Source organism: Passer domesticus, chromosome 14 (genome assembly GCF_036417665.1).
Source record: "Passer domesticus isolate bPasDom1 chromosome 14, bPasDom1.hap1, whole genome shotgun sequence".
In the NCBI taxonomy this organism is placed as follows: domain Eukaryota; kingdom Metazoa; phylum Chordata; class Aves; order Passeriformes; family Passeridae; genus Passer; species Passer domesticus.
The window spans coordinates 16662843-16684151 of record NC_087487.1 but is presented as its reverse complement, the minus strand read 5'-3'; the positions used below and the strand labels follow the sequence as shown (position 1 = coordinate 16684151).

Below are 21309 nucleotides of genomic sequence, written 5' to 3'. Positions count from 1 at the left end.
TGCGTAGAAGGTTGATGGGTAAATCAATTGGAGTGAAAGATGCATTGTCCCTCTTTGCTCTATGTCACAAGCACAAATATCTTCCTTTTAAAGTGTCTCTTGGCAGAAGCCAAAGCCTTTGGCACAAGCCACCTCTGCTAGTTTGACCCCTTTTGTGCATCTGGGATGGAGGAGCAGCTCTGAGAAGCACAGAACAAAACCAGCAAAATAGCAAGAGAAAAGGTCAAGAAGGGGTCTTGCTCCCTGTAGACATCAGAAGTTTCTGCAAGATGATATTTAGCATGTCCTGCCTGAACAGTTAAGGCATCAAAGACACGAGCACTTCGATAGGTAATATCCTCATGAGTTGTCAAATAGATTGCAAAGCACGTTGCTGTGCCATGCTGGGCATGGGAGGGAGGGACCTTATGTCTTTCTAGTCATTGAGGTAACTGAGACTGAGAGCTTCAGAGAGCCTTTGCTTCCACAGATGGATATTCCATGCTGTGCTCTGTCCTTGCCTGGCTTTTGACTTACAGGCCTAAGCTCACGGAGTGGTGCTGTGGGCCTACTGAGGAAGGGGAAGGCAGGTTTCTACCAAAGGCTGAGCTGACATCAGTTCCCAGCAATAGAAGTGCTTGATTTTTCTTCTGTATTTTTGCCTGGTTGCAGCCTTGCAGTGACTTTTTCTCAGACCAGTCAGTCTCTTTGATGCAGTGTAATTACAGTGGCAGAGATGATTCCAGCAATGGGATCTGAAGGGGAGGTAACACATATGTGGATAGTTCACCTCTCAACATAGCAGGGTCAGGACAACCAATATTGCCTGTCCTAGTCAAGGGAAAAGGTCATTGGTATTAGAAATCTGGGAGGCAGACAGAATCCTATTGCTCAGGACCTGGAAATGCAGGGAAATACAAGCCTGGCAGCTTTGATGCTGGATTATTCCCTGTATTTGTGGCAGTGGATTGATGTAACTGATCAGAAAGAATCCTCTCTGCCAAATCCCATGGTTGAACCCCTGCCCAGGACGATGAGCTCATGTGGTGGTGTCATGGGCTGAGCTGTGTTCTTCACTGTTACAGATTTTTCACAGCCCCCTGGTTTTGTCTGCAGTTTTTGCTGCTCAGGCACAGTTCTGCTCTCCCTTCTTGTATCCTGCTCAGGAGTTACACAGATCCTTAGAGCAGGCTGCTCTCCCTCACAGAACCATGCCAGTGTCTGCAGTCAATTCAAAACAACTTACCCGGGATTCACTTGTCCTAAAAAATAAGCATGGGCTGACAGCTTTTATATATAAAGCCTGAAAAAAAGGAAAGAAAACAAGGAAGCACAGAAGAGAACCCAGTTGGTACAGGGATACACGACATAGTGCCAGTTTGGCTAAAGTCTTTTCCTGAATGCTGGAGCTCATCCAGGGTGAAAGTCACAGTGTTGCTGTGACTGATGCTGACCTTGCTTGTTCAGCCATACCAGAGCACATCAGTCCTGGCTCTGATCACAGCCTCTGGGTGGTTTGGGCCTCACCATGTCCAGGCAGTGGATATTCCTGGGAGCCAGCATCCCACAACTGTGCATTGATGCCAAGGGAGCAGCTTGAGCCCAGGGATGCTCAGGTTACAGTGAGTGGCCATCTAATAGCAGCACTTGTTGAGAAATACCAGTTGAATCTGTGGCTTCTGGTGCTGAGGAATGAACTGATTGGGAGGGAAAATTAGCCAGGGTGTATTTTAATTGTATTTATTAAATTCCTTTAAAGCTTCCAAGTCATTTGCAGAGGCGTGGGTGAGGGTTTCAGTGAGATGGTAGGTTAAGGAAGAGAATGAGAATGTTGGCTTGGAGAAAAGGGGGTGAGGAATTACAGTGCCTTTGTGTAAGTAAGTCTCTTTCTGCATCAAACTGTAGTTTTTGACCTTCCTAATTAATGTTGTTGTTTTTCTTCTTACTGCAGTGCAAGTGGTCCCAGGCTGACCTGTTGGTTCACAAGATAAAAGGGGTTAACTCATCAGAATGGAGATCCCCTCTATTGGCTTATCCAAATCTTTACTAAAAGTGTGATATCCACGAACACAAATAGAAAAATGCATCCAAGAATTATGTATGTGGGAGTTAAAAGGAGGGAGTGAAAAAAGGAAAAAAGTCTATGTTGCTTTGAGGTTATTTTGAAAACTGAAACTGAATAGGTCAATACCCCTTAAGCTTTTTGGTCTTTAATTCTCTTAATGCTATGGCAGAAATCATTAATTGTATTATTAAAAAAGCTTTGAAGACTGTATTAATGTAATGTGACCTCGGATCAGTCAAGATCACATTTTCATTATGATTAAAAGATTCCTTGTCCTGAAACATTGATCTCATCTCCAGCTGGCTGTGTCAGCCAGAGAGGGGCTGGCTGCATGACAGGGCAGTAGATGGCAATATTGCATTTCATTCTGCAGCTGCTCTGCAGAAATGCTCACCTCAGAAAGGGGCCATGAACTTTTCCCCTCAGCTTCCTAGAGCACGTTTGCACTTAGAGACTGCATTAAGTATTCCAGAAGGGAAATTATTCAAAATCCCATTTTGAACCCAAATTTCTTTAGTGACTGGAGTCAAGTGCCTGAGCTACAAACTGCGGGACCCAACCAGTCCTGATCCTGACTGTCAGCTCTGAGAATGGGCATTTGCATGGTAGGGACCATCAGCAATATCTGTCCTGTGGCAGGGATTCAATGAGCCAGTATCTGACCCCTGGAAGTAACATCTCCCACTTGGATACTGTCATTTGTCTAGGTTTTTGGTAAATTGTCAGCCTTTTAATATATTTTCTTTATTCTTCCTCCTTTTTGGTGACTTTCCCACCTTTCCAGTGAATTTTTCACCTTTGCATCAAGGGACTGAAAGCTGAATCAACTCATTTAGTTTATATCATAACTGGAGAAGGTCAGAGAGGTTCATAGCTCACATGTTGTTTTCCTTTCAGCTGTAATATTTGGCCAGACCTTGTAGCAGGTCCTGAAGAGGGAAAGAGCCACTTTGCAAAGAGCTAGGATGGGGGAAGGTGTGTGTTCCAGAGTCTTACACTGGCTGTGCTGTGCCCTAACGTGCTGTGCTGCTCAGCAGGCGGACAAGGACTTCAGAACATGGGTGACATCTGGGCTCAGGGGTTTATGAAAATCAAATTTGTTGTGGCAGCTCCAAGCTATGGTGTGTGCAAAGTGCTCCTCCTTCCCTGTTCCATGGGCTTATGCCATGTGTCTGCACAGTCCTGGCAGGTACCGAGGTAACTGCCTTACTCCTCCCCACCACGCAGGGTGCTGCAGGATGCTGGTGCTCACACCGAGTGATGGGAAGCAGAGGGGTGTGCTGGCTGGTGTTAAAGCCTCAGTGCTGCTGACTTTTCTATAAATAACTGCTGTCTGCTGTAATTGGTCATATCACAGCCCATGGTGATCTTTTATGTTATTGCTGGCTGCTGGAAAACTCCTGGAGGCGTAAAATAGATACCAGGAACTTCCTGCACCCAGCACTGCTTTTCCCCATGCAGCACAACAGGCTAGAACAGAAATAGTGTTTATCAGTAGCTGGTGAAGAATTTTCTGCAGCAGGAAGGATGAAAAAAAAAAAGAAAGAAGAGATTGCACCTCTAAAATGATAGCAGCAGGTCATCTCTCCTGCAGGATATTGCTAGGTCTGTTGGAAAGAGAAAATCTTCGTAGGGTTTCTAGTGTGGAGCTGAATGGGTATTATTATTTGTCTGCAACTTAGGGGTATTTTTCAGCTCTCCATAAAATAACAGTGTCTTGCAAGAGATTGAAAACTAGAGAAAAATGTCAGTATATGTGTGTGTTTATGTTTAAAATGTGTAGTGTGTTCTGTCCTGAAGGATTCAGAAACCTTTACAGACCAGGAATGCTCTGTGCCACCCTCCCTCAAATTCAGCCAGCTGTATTTGATGTGAAGCACAACACTGAGGTGAAGCTGCCCAGCATCAGGAATTTATGTTTTTATTAAAGGAGGGCAGGAAGTGGTTTGGGTGGAAAGGGTTGAATTGCCAAGCTCAGCAGTGACCAGTTGAAATAGCAAGTGCCTCTAAGACCATCAGGTGAGTGTGGATTGTGTGTTCCTCTTAATTTCCACCTCTGTCTTAATCTGCATTTGCCCCTCAACAACAGTGTTGTACCCTGCATGCATTATAAAATTCATGCTTGACTGACCTACTAAAAAACTCTGCTCATGTTGACAAAGAGTTTATTGGACCTGAAACCTTTCCAGCGTTGCACAGAAGCTGGCACAGAGAACAGGACTGTGGAGGAACTTGTCAACAGCCTCTCAATTGACTTTTGCTGACTGATACTTCAAGACTGGATGCTATTGTAGGGCATTAATGTAAGAAAGGATTGTTGTGAGGTCTTAATGTCAGTCCTGGTTATTTGCTATTGGTGGGAACACCCTGGTTCCAGCAGTTTGGTTCTTTGTGATGTGGGAGAAGCATTGAAAGTCCACATAGCTTTGGGTCAGAAATGTATTTTTCCTTGAAGATTTGCCAAGAAAGTGTCAATGTGACAGAAGCAGGGCAAAAAGGCTACAGGGAAGAGAGCAGCAGGATGCCTTCTGTGGTCTCAAACAGCTCCAGCAAGTGAGTGCTGGGGCCTGGCTTGAAAGCAAGCTGTACTGCTGCTGTAAGAAGGCATTGCTGATGGAAGGCTCAGCTGTTCTGTTTGGATACTGAAGTCTCTAAAGCAGTGAGGAGTCACCCTTGTGCAGGGGAGCACTCCGGTAACATCAGGCTAGGCCAGGATTTACCCTCACTGCTCTTCAGCCCTGCTGTGTGACAGTATCAGTTTTTGTGGGTGAAAATGCATACCTAGAGCCTGATTCAGACCACTTGATCATGCTTAGCTTTCCCTGGTTCCCCTTCTTCCAGCCACAATCTCCTAATTCTCTACAGAGTAATCTCAGTTGTTCATTATGTTCATGCCTGCATTTATCTCAGGTGTCTTCATAAGCAGCCTGCATGTGGCCTGTGTGTATGGATTGGTCTTAAAATACTGCATTCTCAATTTAAGGGCTAAAAAGCCAAACAAAATAGAAAAATGACAGAGGCAATTGGCAGTTGATAGAGACTCTGGAGAAATTGGAGGAAAATCTTTAGTGATACCTGAAAATTCAGGTGGAGAGTTTCAGATGATTGCCTTCATCTGAATAATACATGGATAGGAATTCAGCACTGAGACTCCTCAAACTAAAAGGGAACAATGCTTAGTGACTACACGCATTCAGAAACAGCAAAGGGAACTGTGAGAGGAAGGAAAGCTCTGGGAGTGTAAAATCCCAGCTAAAAACAAGGAAATGAGCACATCTGGCTCCTTGAGTCCCAGCAGTGATCCTGAGTGACCATTTTGTGCAGGGAGAAGACACAATGAAATAAAAGAGCTATGCTTGGAGAAGACTCTGGTCTGCAAACTGCAGTACAAAAGCTTTTCTCACCACCTGCTTTTGAGGACTGTACACCAGGAAGGAGCCTCTCCAGCCCAATTTTCTGAAGGCAAACTGGTGCTTTCCACGCTGCTCTGTGCACCCCTGGCACCTTGCAGAGAGATAAAGGTAAGCTGGTGAGACACCTTCTGTCTCTTTCTCTTATTCTAGCAGTTATTTCTCCTTCAAATGACTAGTTCGCACTACGAGGAACTAAATTCATGAGGGAAGGGGAAGTTCAGCTCTTAAGATTGTTGGTGTGGAGTTAGATTTTTGTTTCATTGACAGGTTTTTTTTATCTCCAAGTCTTAGGGTTCCAGAGAAAAACATGAACAAACCCCTCTGACACTAGTTTTCACCATGACAGTAATTTGAGTGGAAACAGCTTTGCCAGCAAATAAATAAATAAATATTATATGAAAAGCTTTGGATGGAGCTGCCATGTTCATTCTTGTTTCTAAAGCCCCCACAGGCCATGTCACATATGTGGGTCATGGGGTCTATTGATTATGTGTCAGACCCTTAGGTGTCAGTAATCAATAACACTAACCTGCAGAAAATGCAGCAGAGGTTTGCTAAACCAACTCTTCACATTGTTCTTTTTCTTGTGTTTAAGTTTTCCGTGCCTCACTAACAATAACAGAATTCATAGCAGCAAAGGCAGGGCAGACAAAAACCTCATTTGGCTGCCAACTCATTTGCTGTCCGTTTTCATCTGGTTCTGCATGGTTCTTGGTGAGAAGGCAGGATGAGGAGGGGCAAGACAGGAAAGGGTATTTCCAATTGAATGGCTTCTGAGAAGTAGAAATGAAAGTGATTGAGTCGGGAGGACCTAAACATTTTGACCCCGACAGCTTATTAATATTTAACAAGGTGCCAGATTTTTCTTTGACACTGGAAATTGTTGCGACTGTCTGTCTCCAGCAGCCTGAGCCTGCTTTCCCAGTCCACCATATCTAATGTACCTGCTGCCAGCCATGAATAGCCCTGATTCACAAATGCTTGCCTTTATTTGCTATTTCTGAGAATAAAGAGGGTAGCTTGGCAGATTAAGTTGTGAATTTTTTTTTTTCATTCAAACTTCATATCTCTGTATGTTCTCAATGGGTCACTGAGCAGACTGCGGTTTTCTTGTGTTGATTGTGGTTTTTAGAATCATTCCTCAAATAACTTTTAACAAAACATTTATTTGCCTTTTTCGTTTGCAGATTGCTTGTGAGCTGTTCACTGTGACAGTTACATCTTTTAAATGTAAGCAGCTCTGATGAGATAAATACAACAATTTGGAATTCAGATTCTTACTTTTTATTTGTATTAATGCAATTTTCCAGGATGGTTTATGAAATGGGGATCCTGTTGGGGGTGGGAGAAAAGTCTATGCCATAAAGATAATGCAGCATCGAACGAGCAATGCTCAATAGAGCAGATGAGGAGTAGAATAAAAAAAAAAATGTTTATGTATTATTTAGGTAGTCTGCATCCCCACTCTTTTGGTGCCTGCCTCTGTCTCTCTGCATTGTCTAGGTGGATTAGCTGCCTAATGTGGATGTGCAGACCTGAATGATTTTGCCAAGGTCACACAGAATGTCCATGACAGAGCTGGATATTGAATTAGTCTTTTTTTTTTCCTTTAAAAAAAACCCCACTCTCACACACACACACACACACACACACACACACACTCTCAAAATACTTTAAAACATCCATAAGCATTTATTGTTCTCTACTCCCAATTAAATTAAAAAAAAAATCCCCTTTGCTAAAGAGTTAGCTTAGTGTCAAATTGAGAGAGAAGATCCCTAGACCAGAGAGATGCTTGGTTTGGCTTTAGGAATTTCCAGTCAAGACTATGAGTTCCCAATGCTATTTTAGTGAATTCCCCACAACGTGGGTGTAAATTTTGAGATCTCGGGAAGTATTTAGGGTTTTCTCTTGGAGGTTCTTGTCTGTCTACTTTGGTAATGTTTTCATTGCACCCCAAGATTGATGTAAAGGAACTTCTGTCTTTTTGGCTTGTTTGAAGAGTAGTCCAGAATATATTTTAAATTTTTATTTTATTTTTTATTGCTCCAGATGCTCTGTTAAGTCTGATTCTGATAATTCATCTGTTCCCCTTAATAGAACTAGGCAAACATTTGGTGATGTGAGTTTACAATGTGTATTTATGCCTTGCCATTGGGGAGTCAGCTTCCATTTTTGCAGTTAGAAAGTTTTAAAATGAAACCTGAAAATATTTTCCCTCTCTTTACAATGTTTAAATTGCAAAGCACCCTGTTGCTGCCTTGAGCTTTCTGCATTGGGCATAATCAGTAATTTCCATGATAATCCACTTACAACTGTGCTCAATTACCCACTTGGGCTCTGAGTTGCCAAGTATTTGCCTACTTGCAGAGGATAAAACCCATTTGGAAAAAAATGGGTAAAAAGTGAATGCCAGGATGGGGTAAACCTGGAGGGAAAGGCTACCAGGGGAGGGGGAATGCTTGGGGTTGGGAACAGAGGCACTGGAGGAGAGAGAAGAAACGTGGTAAATGCTGAAAAGGCAGAGGATCATGAGAGAAAAAAAAAATTAAGAAGAGGGAATATGAAAACAAGTGGCTTGGTGGATGAGGTCTGGTCTAGCAGATGGAGGAGGAGATTTATGGCCAGCTTTGCACATGAACTTCTGGGTGACCATGGGCCATCTGTGTCACCTCCTTGTCCTCAGCCTCACCCTCTGGAAAAGGGGTCCTGTGGCACTTGCCCTCCTCTGAGGCATGTGGATGAGCGGGGCTGGACAGAGCTACAACAGCACTGGCTATCCTGATTTATTGCTTTTCCTTTGCTAAGGCAGCATTTAGCCAATGGCACTCTGCTCTTTCACGTGCAGGAGAGCCAGGAGCCTAAAGAAAGAAAACCACAGTGCTCCTCAGCTCTGTTTCAGGAAAGGAGGGAGGCTTTTAATTATTTAAGCATCTCCTTTTCATGTTGCTTCTGGTTTTTGAATCGTTATCATTATAGTTGTTAAGGTTATAGGCTCTACATAAATCATTTAAATAATAAATAAGTCATATCATTAAGTAATACACTGATATTATTTATGGCTGTAGGGAAAGGGTAAGAATACACTGGATAAAATTGTGTTTAAAAGGAAAAGGAGCCTTTGTGAGGCTCATTTCAAACACTGTCTTTTGGAATTATGGCAATAGCTTTTGGAAATTGTCCTGGGAGGTGGATTTGGATGTTCCGTCCCTGGAAGTGTTCAAGGCTGGGTTGGATGGGGCCCTGAGCAACCTGGTGTAGTGAGTGGCATCCCTGCCCATGGCAGAGGGTTGGAACCAGGTTATCTTTAAGGTCCTTTCCAACCCAAACCCCTTTCTGTGATTCCATGATTTGCTTTGAAAGAATTAGCACCAAAATGTCTGTCTCAGATCCTCTCTCCCTTGGTAAAACCAGAACCAGTTATTTGAAACTGGAATATATATACATATATTTATAATATGTAAACAAAGTTAGGAAGGTGTCACTTGAAAATCTTATTTATGAAGTGAAAAATCACCTTAATTTTTAATATATTGCAGTTAGAGAGTGTTCGAGTTTACTTTTGCACTGAATTTTTGTTCATCTGTTTTTTTCTCCTTGGCTGAATTTTCCACACAATTTGAGTATTTGAAAGAAAAAAAAAATTGTCCCAGCTAATCTTCCTTGTGGCTCATCATTGCCAAGTGGCTGGGAACACATCAGTTCTGTAATTTGGTAAAAATAAGCAAGACAGTTGTGGAAGAATTATCAGTGGGTGATGAGAAGGATGATTTTAATAATAATTATGTTTCTGTGCTGGGTGATAAGACTTTCCTTCCCCTGAGGAGTGTAGTTTGTCACTGGCATGTCCTATCTGAAGGGTGTATAAACACAATTTCCTGCTCTCTGCTTTTGAATTACCTTGGTGGACCTGGATGCAATGGGGTGGAAAAAATGGAAGTTTCCTTTGCCTTGGGGCAGGATCCACCCAACTCTTTGCCAGTGAGAAATGCCATCGAGTCTGCAGGACCAGCCCTGGGAGCTTGCTGCTGTCCTTGGTGCACGTCCCCAGCTGGGACAATCCCAGCACTGGCAGGCAGAGGTTCAGGGCACGAAAGCAGTAAGTGCATTTAGCCAGCACTGTCTGATCCCTCACCCAGCCCCACCAATCACTGATGCAGCTTCCTCCTGCTTGTTCTAAATTGGCTTTAATTTTCCTTTAAATAATTCTTAAGTGTGACTTTTTCAGTACAAGACTGGGAACTATGACTAATTATAAAATCATTACATGATTAAACTCAATTAACTTCAAATAACCCTTGAAATTTGCTTAATGTCAGCCCTTGGCCCTGCTTGAACCAATAAATATTGCTCACCTTTTGTAATGGGGATGAAAAGAGGTGGCTGCAGAGCAGGATTGTTTGGAGTCAGGGAACAGCCTTACAGGACTGGGTTAAACTGTCCCACAGAGTGGAACGCTGCCACACTGGGAAGGGGGAACAGAGTTTTCTGCTCCTAACAGGGATATTTTTTCCCCCCAATATTTTTCTCTCAAGTAAGAAAGCTTTGAAAATTGTCTTCACCCTTCCATTCAATGGTCCCAATCTGCTTTGCAAATGTTAATAAGGGTTGAAGCTCACAACACCACCACAGCATGGGAAAGTGCTGTCATCCTCATTGATACCAAGGCACAGATGAGTGAAGTGAATCAAGGATCAGCAGCAGGAACAAAATCCTAATAGTTCTGTTGTCCTACTTTGTATTTTAGCTAAAGCTGTTTATTGCATGATGCTGCAAGTTTCTTGCAGCTGTATTGCAGGAAGGGACTTTTTTCTCAATTAGCTGCCCCATCTGGTCAATGGGGATTTTTGCTGTGGGTTTGTTTGTTTGTTTTTCACCTTACGAAGCCATCTCTGGATCCAGTCTGTTTTACAGCTAGATACTGGCAAGAGAGCTGGCAGGAGTGTGCAGAAGAATCCCAGAAGCTGTATTTCTGTGCTGAGTTCCTGTGAGGACAGGAGGGGATAATGTCATTATTGCTGCTGTTCCTGGCACTCTGCTCTGGCTGGCAAAAGGGATTGGGCTGTTGTGTTGTTCTCAGGGAAGGTAGGCAGGGGATGATGGATGGAATTTTTCTAAAAGGTAATTAGATGGGCATGGTAACTAGACAGTCATAAAGATGCCTGATCATCTACTCGCAAATGTCCCTTGTATGATGTGCTGGCCATGAAATGTTCTCCAAATTTTATTGATTTCAAGCCCTTCACCTTGAAAAATCTCTGCATTCTTGTTGAGTCCTGTCTGAAAAATGGATTTAGAGGGTCCTGGGGAAAAGATTTCATTCTCCACCTCCCTGATTTTTTTTCCTCCTGGAGACAGCAGATACTTCTGCAGTTGCAGTTAAAATAACAGTATTTGTGAGCAGGCTTTTAAGGATGCAGGAGAACAGTTGATTAATGCACCTATGTACATTAATAAGCAGCATATTTGGTCTTTGGAATTTTGGACACTTGATTTTTTTGGCATTTGTGATGAATGCGAGTGGATCACTGGTGTGGACTGTTAACAGAATATCCTTTTTCTTTTGATTGCTGGAACTCCTGTAGCTCTTGATGGACTCTTGAACGATATCATATGAGGTCTGAACCCATTTAATAAACAATAGCAGTAGTGAGAGGGACAGGATGTAAACACTCATCCCTAAACATGAGCGTTTATGTCCCCACTTGCTGTTTGAGGCTGGTTTCATGGCTGGGAGTGCCCTCAGGTCATCATTGAGCAGCTTGTTCGACTGTGACTCCTGAATGATGAATGTCTCCTCTTAAATTACAGATCACTGCCCCGTAACAAAAATCAGCACCATTATTGGCCTCTGCAGGGGCACCAGAGGGTGACTGGGCAGTGGTGGAGGGCTTCACCTGCTACAGCACTGCTCTCTCCCTGGCAGTAAATGGGGATTTGTCAACAGTCTGGTTTGTGTGTTGGGGAAATTTGCCTCAGCTCTTGATGTTCTGTCTTCTTACTACAGACAGAGTTTTCCTGACTGTGGTGTTGCCCAGCAAATTAGTTAGGGTCAAAAGCTGAATACTTGGATTTTTGACCTTTGAGTGAACCTTAAAAAAATTTGAGGCAAGGGAATCAGTTCTGCAGTGCTTTGTCCGGGCCTTGAGGATGGATTTGAACATCAAAGGATGGGTAGTTCAGAAAGACAGAGAGGTAGTTGTGTTCTTGAAATCAGAAGAGTGTATAAATTCCCCTCATCAATCCGGGGGGAAAACCTCCCCCATCAGTCTAGGTCATGTTTGCTGTTTGTACTGTGTTGCTCCTTTTGCCATGAAAAGTCCTGATAAAAACAATTTAACAGAAACAAGTTGGGGTCCAAGATGGCTGGGAAGTGAGGGAACCATGATGTTTCATTACTTCCACTAAAACAGTTTCTAGAGTGGAATTAGTTTGGGAATGTCTGTCTCCCTGTTTGGATAAACAAAGAGCTGGTTGTCATAGCTGATTGTTTGTGGTTTACCTTCTGGGAGCTAAGTGAAGCTCTGTTTCCCCTCCAAGATGAGCTGGGGCAGCACAGGCAGCAATGGTGGGTGTGCAGTGCAAGTTTGGGCTGTTGTGGAGCCACTGCAGAGCTGAGGCAAAGGTTTGGCTGCAATTTCCTGCCAGAAGCCTGTGGACCCCCTGTGCTGGTCAGACGAGAGCCCGTTGCAGTGGTAATACCTCCCTGCTGCCCCTGACAGATTGATTTTGACCCTTAACTTCCCCTTCCACCTGCTAATTACTTGGTCATGTTCCCTCCCAAAGCCCTTTCCACCTGGCAGTTGCCTGGTTTTGTCATTCTCCAGTTCTGCTGTTGCCCTCTCCACCTCTTGGCTATTTAATCTTAAAACGCTCCCCTCCTCACTACCTTTCTCCCATTACTGGTCATCCAAGGGTCATCATTAATATCCAAAAGTATTTGTTTATTTTGCTACCCCAATTTCCCTATTTATTTTTTTAATTTTGCTGATGCCCAGCATGTTGGTCTCTAATACCTCCTGGTTGATAGAGGAGGGGGTGTGAAAATCATGGTTTTCCCTTTTAATTTGTGCTTTGTCACTGCTGGTTTGACCTTTAATCAGGTGTCTGGCTGTTGTTTGCTAGCTGATGGTTGTTACAGAATGGTCCCTTGTAAATATATACAGAAAGGGCAGGAGAGTAACTGGAGATTGTAACCACTCTTTTATTTCCTGGGAGCCTATTAAAGATGGTTGCAAGTTTATCCATCCGTCTCTTTGTCAAGCTGCCTCCTGTGTCCATCCACTTGTGCATTTATTTAGGAGTATATTAGGTACTGTATCATCCTCCAGGATGGTAACAGTGTGTTTGAGAATAAAGCCAGAGATACAAAGTGCACTGAACCCATTATAAAAAAATAAAAAGGCTTTCCTTGATGGCATTTAGCTCAATAAACACAGTTTGTCAGAGATGTCTTTATCTCCTTACATGTAAGCGATTAAATGTTGGTAAAAATAGCTTCAGAAATAAAACATGAAGAGAGCTTCTGGCAAAGCCCTGTCCAGTTTAATTCATACATTAAATATTTGCTAGTAGGGTCAAAAGCTGAATGCTTAGATATTTTGCCCTTTGAATGAACCTAGCTAAAATAAAGACAAGGAAATCAGTTCTGCAGAAGCTGTCTCCAGAATACCAGGATCAATTTAAACATCAAAGGATGGAGAGATCATACAGACAGTCAGCCATATTATTCTGCACAATTAATACTCAGAGAGGTGTTTCCTGAATTTGGAATGTTGTGCAGGGAAGATAATGTGAAAATTTCAAATTTTTAATTATGTGAAATACAGTCATTGATCCTTCGCTCTTGAACACCAGAGCAGTTTATTTTGCGTTAATGAATGTAGAAAACATCCTCCAGCCCGAATCTCTGCTTCAATGCAATCTTTTCCCAGTCAAATTAGCATTTCTATTTCTAAAGGTAATTTTTAGACAACACAATAAATAAATGATTTGCTGGGAATCTCCCGGCGGATAAAGCGGTGCTCGCGCAGCATTTCCAATGCAAATTGGCCGAAGATTACATAATGGTCGGCTCTGCTGGTTTGGGACAGCCATGAGCAGGGAGGGGAGAGGGGAGTTCTGGGTCAATCTTTGGGCTTCTCAACCCTGCAAACTCCTCGTGCCTTGGCAGGGATGCCTTGCTCCTGCCTTGCTCCATGTGGGATTAACTATGGAGCACAGAAGCTGGCACGGAGGGCACACCTCTCCTCCTGGCTTTTAGGTTTGGCAGCAGGATCTGTGTCTCAGTCCTCATGCACCATCAATATGTGCTGTAGAGTTACATTCTGGAAGGGTTGCTCCAAACTGGAGCTTATTTATTTTGGGGTTGAGCTCTTTGAGTTGAGCTCACTTGGTTGGAGTGTGGCGCTGATAATGCCAAGCTTGTGGGTTTGGTCCCCCTAGGAGCTCTTCACTGAATAAATTATCTCCTTGATCCTTGTGGGTCCTTTCCAACTCAGAATATTCTGTAATTCTTTGATCCTGTGGTCCTGAGAAGAAGGGAGAGAGCAACAGCCAATTGCTCTGAGCAGTTAGAGCTGAACTTTGCCTGAAGTTTGATCTATGCCTGCACAGCTCCACAGAGCCTGTGAGTCACACTTGAGATTTATGTTTCAACAGGGGCTTTAATCTGGTTTATTAATTTCTGTAAATGCCCTGTTTTAACAAGATATTGACCATGTTTTCTGTATTGATTTTTATAGTTCAGAATCATCGTTTTAGTGTTGGGATTTTTTGATGGTAAGTAAACTAACTTGAACTTTCTTTACACACCTAAATAAGTGCCTCATTTTAGTTACATGATTTCAAGAGCTTCTGTGCTGTTAAAGCTTACACCATGACTTACTAAGTTGCCTCACTTAAGTATCAGTCTTGAAAATCTTAGCCACAATTACTCTGCGTGTCCAAAATCCTTCTGTTTTTTAAAGTAAAGTACTAAATTGCATCATGTGGATTTTACCGTACTGTTGAGTTTGGATGTTAGGTGATATTAGGAATGGATTGAAATAAATAAAATAAGGCCCAAGGTGTTGGTCTTTATCCACTGAAGTAAAAGGAAATTTTATCATTTACTTCCACTGGGTCTATCAGAGAAATTCAGTGAGGTGATGAAGTATTTGCTTAGTTTGGCTCATGTGGCAGGCAATGGGGTGAGTTCAGCAGCAGAGCCGTGCTGTACATAATTAACATCACAGAGCTGGAGGTTCTGCATGTGAAAATCCAGGCTATTGTCAGTTGTGGTTTCCTTGCCAACCATATCTCAGCTCTCCCACTTCTGTAGTTGTCTCTATGATGCTTTGTGCAGTATTATTACCCCTTACTTAATGCTGGAGCTGGATGGAGCTGCAAAATCTAGCTGTTATTCTTTCCATTTGAAATACATTAATATGAAAATAAAAATAAAATTTAAGATGTTTTCACTTCCCAAGTCATTCTATTCCGGAAATATTAAAATAAGCAGACTTGACATTGGGAATGTTTCAAAAATACATATTTTTTTTGGCAAGTGCTTGTAGCTAATGAATTTGCATTCATAAATGTAAGCATTTGTAGCGGGATCATGATTAAAGCATGAAAATTGACTTGTCTGCCAGACTGTAGGTCATAGAGCTTGAGTTTCGTGTTTTGAAAATTTCATACTTGGAGTGAGCCGCTTGCCAGCAAATTACAGGCCAAGACTTACTTCCAAGAATTACTTTCTGGTGCAGCTCAAATAATAAATATATGTTTGTGTCTGTGGAAGGCGAGGAAGCTGATTTCCCTACCCCTGTCTTTCACTGCACATTATTTGGGCAAAAGGCCACAGAAAAAGCTTTCTTGAATTTCTTCTCAGTTCTCTTTGACTTGTCCCCGGAAGATACTGATCTGGCTGGATCTGCAGCTGTGGGCAGGGATCATTGGTTCTCAACAAATTTTTGCATGTTCTTGGCGGTGTTTTCTGACTTGGAATTACCTGTTCAAAGGGCCAGTAAGAGCTGCAAGGAGCAATGCAATGAAGATGCTGCTCCTCTGTGCTTAGGGTGTCAGCAAGGCACCAGTCCTGCTCCGTCCTTGTGGAGACAATTCGTTGCATTGTTTCTGTTATTTTCATATATTATACTGACTGGGAGGTAAATCTTGTTTCTTCTTTCTCAAGGTTGCACTTGGAAGACTCCTCTAATCCAATTTATACCACTCACAGAATTGCTGAGGTTGGAAAGGACCTCCAAGACCATGGAGCCTGTGACTGATCCTCACCTTGTCGGAGCGCTGAGTGCCACGTCCAGGCCTTCCTTGGACACTTCCAGGGATGGGGACTCCAGCACTGCCCTGGGCAGTCTGTTCCAATGCTTAACTACCCTTTCCATGAAGAAATTCTTCCTGAAGTTTTCCTGCATGATCCCCCAGGGATAAGTGGAGTATGGCAGTTTTTCTCCCTCATGGTGACCTGGTACCATGCCACAAAGTGTGGGACCTTAAAGTTCGAGGAAAAGAGTGCAAGATCTGGCACCTCTCCTGTGAAATCAGAGATCCTCTCTGCTCTTCTGATCTGCTCACAATTCCTGGATGAGACAGGGGCTTTGGCAAGCTTTTGAAGCCAGGTTGGTTCCTGGATGGTGCAGTGTGTTGTCATGAGGTGCAGAGGATAGGGTGGTGGTGTCCTGTGTGGACAGGGGCAAGGAGGGAGAGCCTGGAGTACCTTAGGCTGGTCCTGCTGCCAAGAGCAATGTATTGTCAAACTGTGGCCTAATTTTACTTACCTAGGGTGTGTTTAAAGAGGGATTGGCACCAGGACCAGGCCATTAAGCAATTGAAACTCTAATAGAAAAACATAACCTTATCACAGATTTTTTTTAAAAAACCCTCAGAAAATAGCTCAAATATAAGGTTAATTGGAGCCAGAAATGTCAAACTAATGTAGCAATTTACCCTGGGAGACTGCCCTGGCCTTTGAGTATAGCAGTAGTACAGACTACTGAGTAGGATAGTGAAGAAATATAATAGGATTTTATGTAGTCCCCTGTCATATTAAACGTTCTTTGCAATTAATTTCTTGTTGCAATGTTATTTTCACTGACCTATTTTTTTTTTGACCTCCTACAATCTTTAAGCTACCAAAGTAGGGCATACGGGAATTCACATTTCCTTAAAAAAAAAAAAAAATTAAGAAAATCTTAACTCAAACCACTATCAGTGTACACACTGCAGTGTAGACTAATATTAACTCAGTGCTCATTTTCTCATTGGTTCATTCTAGAAGAGCCTTTAGTACTGAGCTGTACTGATCCATTCAGGAAAATGCTGCTTTTGAACAGCTCATTCAGAAGCAGGTGGGAGTTTTCTTGGACTGAGAGTCTGAGGATGTCTGCCCAGTGAATGGAACACGATAGGTGGTCCCTCTTTTCCTCCTTCTGGTTCCTGGCTCTGTTCCTTCTACTATTAACTGGACATCAGACCAAGATAGCTGGGTATCGTGATCTGCTCTGATTAATCCAAAACTGCTGGATGCAAAATTAACAATGCTGAAGTTCAAAAGCTGTGGAATAGCCAAGGAGCCTGGCAGATTCCAGCTGCTTTGACTCCAACTGAATCCCTTTTCACCTGGGCTGGATACATAACCCATTTTTATTTTTTAATCAAACATTGCTGAAGTGATTTGCTCTCTATATTTTTATATAAACTTCCCCAGTTTACAATACAGAAATGGCTGTATTTCTCTGGAATTCTGATGTTTCCTGACAGCATCTCTTTGTCTGAAGGTATGAGTGGGTAGGATAGTCAAATCTCAGAATAGATCATTCCAGGAGAGCATGAAATCTCCATCACAAAGACAGATAGGTGTCTGCTAGAAACAATCAGAGTCTCCAGAAGTACCTTTCACTCCTGTTTTTTTCTTGTCCTAAAAGACGGAAAGTGCTACCCTAGGAGAGGGTACTTGGTGTCCAGGTTTGCAGTCAAGGTGACCAGCTCAAAGAAGAGACAATACTACAGGCAAGAAAACTTTCTGATCTTGAATAAGAACTCATAACATAAGCCCAAGTGTTTTCCAAGCAAATGTCCTTAATATTTTCCCCTCTGGTAGTAAGGATTTTTTTTTTTTATTTTTAAAGTGGAGTTGGAACCAAATATCATTGAATCAAAGAAGGCAGAATTAATCAAAGCACATCAAAGATGTTCCTCATCAGTTGCCTGAAGCAACAGAATCTACAGCATATCATCTTTCTTATGCTAAGCTGGAGAAATTCAGAGCAGAGAATTCTGTCTGTTTGCTCTCAGATGAACACAGAAATAGTATTTTCAAGGTTTCTTTAATTTTTCAGTGATTTGGTCCCTTCAGCCATCATAATTTCTGAATTCCAGACTTAGATTTCCCAGGAATGTTTTTTGTACGAAAATCAATCAAACAAGCTTTTAAAACTAAATATGTTGTGAGTTGCCTCTCCCAACAAAATTACAGGAAGTGTTTCCCTTTCTCAGTGTTTCATTCTGTTCTTTCTCTCTCTCTCCAGGCCATGGCAATGGTACCCCATGGGCCCTCGTTGCCTCACAGATGCATTTTCCTCGTGGTTTCATAGCACCTAGAAGGAGCAAGCAGCTGAGCTGGATAAACACACATTGTTTCCTATTCAAGTAAGAAATCTTGCCCTTAGTTCAATCTTTTCTGGTGTTCCCTAATGCAGAACTTATGGCAGCTTGTATTTACTCTCTCTTTACAGAAGATCCAATTGTTACCTAAAAAGTCTTGGATATTGAGTACAAATAAGTGATTCTTTGGCATAGAAAGGACTTAAGTTTAGATCTTAATTACCTAAGCATTACTCAAGCAGTTGATAAAACACAAAGTAGCTAAACATCTTGGTGCATCCTGAAGACTTTGGGTGAAGCACTGGAGGATAACCAGGCCTTTCATGTGGATTGCACTGCCAGAAATAAAATCCAGCAATGTGAGAGCATGATCAACCTGCATAGCCACCGAGGTCAGAGCTGTGGTTTTATGGTTTTCTAGGCCATGCATTGTGCACCTCCTTACTAACAAGTCCCAGAGCATTTTGCAGAATGTGAACCCATGGGCTGAGTCCTGTTCCCTGGCTGGGACACATTGGCATTTCAGTGCCAGCGACACTTTGCTCTGGTTGTTACAGGAGGAAGTGAAGAACAGAAATTCCCCATCTGAAACTGCAGGGGGAAATTTAGTGTGCTAGAATGTAATTATCCAAACTGGAGCAAGGCCAGGATCCTGGAGTTAATAATACCCTCTGCTCTTGCAAAAAGTGTCATAGCAGCTTTAATGACTGTTAGTGGTCAGCAGGCTTCACATCACATCTCCAGGACTGATATTAAACAATCAGAAGTGTGGGTATTCCAGTCTGTTGTGTAACACTAATATTTCTGGATGGCCTGTGGCTGCAGCCTTCAGGTTGAGATGGGAATTAAGTGAAACAGCCAGGGAGGAGACATTAGTCTTAATGAAAAGGATCCCATTAAAGGCAATTGACATGCCATTGGTGAAGAACAGCTGAGATGTTCCCTGAAGTGCCCATGAGGTAGTTTTGGGTACACCAAATCACTAACCATCTTCAGTGACCATGAGCACCATGGAGTTTGGGGCAATGGAATAAAAAGAGGTTTCCAGCATCCTTTGTATAATAGGGTCATCTCCTGTGGAAATCTGTAGTATGAATTTACCCTGATTTCTGTGATAGTGGGAGCTATGTGCAAATGAGTTGGGAAGTGGGTGTAAGCGGTAAGATTACATTGTGCTAATTAGCCTGGCACTGAGGAACTGTACAAAGCCTGGGAACTTCCACAGCAGGAAAGGGAGCACATCACAGAGAATCCCTTTCGTCACAACTGACTTGTGCCATGGGACTTCAATTAAAAGCCAGACCAGGCCACTTTTAATCGCTTTAATGAGAAATCAGTTTTTTAAAAAGAATAATCTTTTTAAAATTGTCTGTCTACTTCTAACAGCGCAGCCCATCGTGATGGGAGATGAGGTGCTAATTATCTGTCTTGGCTTTTTCTGAGCACAAGGTTTGTTATTCTGTACTGCACCTGGCACCACAGGCTCTGGTCCTTGGGATTAGTGGGCATTACTGCCAGCTGTAATAAAGAGTAGAAGGCCAATGATCCTGTATGTTGTTAAAATGAAGAAAGACTTGCACAGTTCTCCCCCTTAGTACATCCCAGTACATTGGTACTTACACCATAACAGTATTGTCTCAGGGAATATAAGTCTGCGACAGGATATTGCTACTTTAACCACCTGAACTGCCTTTTAGTTCCAGTTTCAACTCAGTGTCAAAAATATTACCCCTGTTTAAGATTAATTTGTGACAAAATGTCATATTAATACAGCTATATTTCCCAGGGGATAAATATGGCCTTTTGAAGAGCAGCCATGGCTGAGTGCTATATAGGACTACAGAGAATTATCAACAGGCTTTTGCTTTAGCAAATGTCATGCTACCAGAAGAATGGTGCAGTTTGTGGGTAAGTATAGTCTATGAACCGTTTTATTGTAAGAGGGAGGTTATGATATTTTCTTCCTATTAATCCATACCTCATCCCTAATTATATTAGCACTTCTCAGTGACACCTGATTAAGGATCTGAGGAAGAAACTGTCAGGTACCTATTACTCCATCAGCATTGTATCATGTTTGCTTTTGGCATCTTAGCTGTTTTGATGTTTGCCTCGAGGTTTGTCTATCATTGGTAGAATTACTCCAGATTTACACCAATGGCTGTGCAATCACAGCTGATCTCTATGTGATGCTGAGGAGTTTTCCTGTAAGGAGCTAAATCCAGCACCAGTTGTAAGCACTGTAATTTCAGTGAAACCAATAACATCTGCACCTGCATGTGCTAAGGCTGACTTTGAAACAGTTTATCAGGTATTTTCTTTGTACTGAAGTAGAATAAACTTTGCATTTCATTGCACCTTCGGTACCTGTAGTATGCCTTGGATATGTCTGAGCCATTGAAACCAAACTTCTTAACAGCCCTCAGATGTAAAGAAAAGGAAGATGAAAAAAACTCCTAAAACTAATCTTTTGCCTCACAGCATTCCACCAAGATGACTCAGAAAATGACAAGGGAACCAGACTGCAAATTAGGCTCTAGTGCTTGTTGGAGACATTTGCCATCGGTTAAAATGAGTTATTGAAACAGTAAAGCTGAGGACTTCAGAGCAACTTTGATTGACAACAATAATTACAGTTATTCTTGTTCCTCTAAGAAATACAGTGCAGGCTAGGCATAATAAATGTATGAAAATGATATTCAAAATCTGAGCAGAAGTAGATGCAGGTCCAAACAGTTTAAATGTCTTCTGTACAAATTTCTGCGCATTTTTATGTGTTAAAAGTAGCAGTAGTTACCAGGCAGGTGTGTAAGTTTCCTTTACATGAGTAGTGAGCTAATCATTGGATGTTTCCTAGAGAAGCCTCTGTAGTAAAGGCTGTTTTTCACCCAAATCAAGCTGAGGGCTCAGGAGAGCAAATGCAGTTCATGGGGCACTCCCACATGATCCTTGCAGCCTGTCTCTGGAGGAGGTGCCTAATGATTCTTTGAGCCACATCCAGATGTTGCCAGAGTGACCCAATGATGTCTTTGGTCAGCCAAAGGACAGCCCTGTGCTCAGCCTGAACCTCACAATGCTCCTCACAGGCAGAGAGGAGGTGGAGTTGATGTGTGTGGACTTCTGTATCCACACACAGCTTGGTGCCTTGGATGGGGAACCCTCCAAAGATCTAAAATTAAAAGCTCTTCTTTCTGGCTAACCAGGGTTACTCTCACCTGACAGGTGAGTGTTACCAAGATCAGGCTT

General features: G+C 42.5%; 1 long non-coding RNA gene across 1 annotated transcript in view; it reads left to right on the top strand.

Moving 5' to 3' along the window:
* The first annotated feature begins 419 nt into the window (after nucleotides 1-419).
* Nucleotides 420-21309, top strand: part of LOC135280526 (uncharacterized) — a 71527-nt gene continuing 50637 nt past the window's right edge. The window contains exons 1-7 of the long non-coding RNA XR_010347419.1: nucleotides 420-4063; nucleotides 5369-5565; nucleotides 6645-6687; nucleotides 14202-14238; nucleotides 15635-16079; nucleotides 17988-18108; nucleotides 19850-19971. This is a non-coding gene — a long non-coding RNA (uncharacterized LOC135280526). The remainder of the gene's footprint in view (nucleotides 4064-5368; nucleotides 5566-6644; nucleotides 6688-14201; nucleotides 14239-15634; nucleotides 16080-17987; nucleotides 18109-19849; nucleotides 19972-21309) is intronic.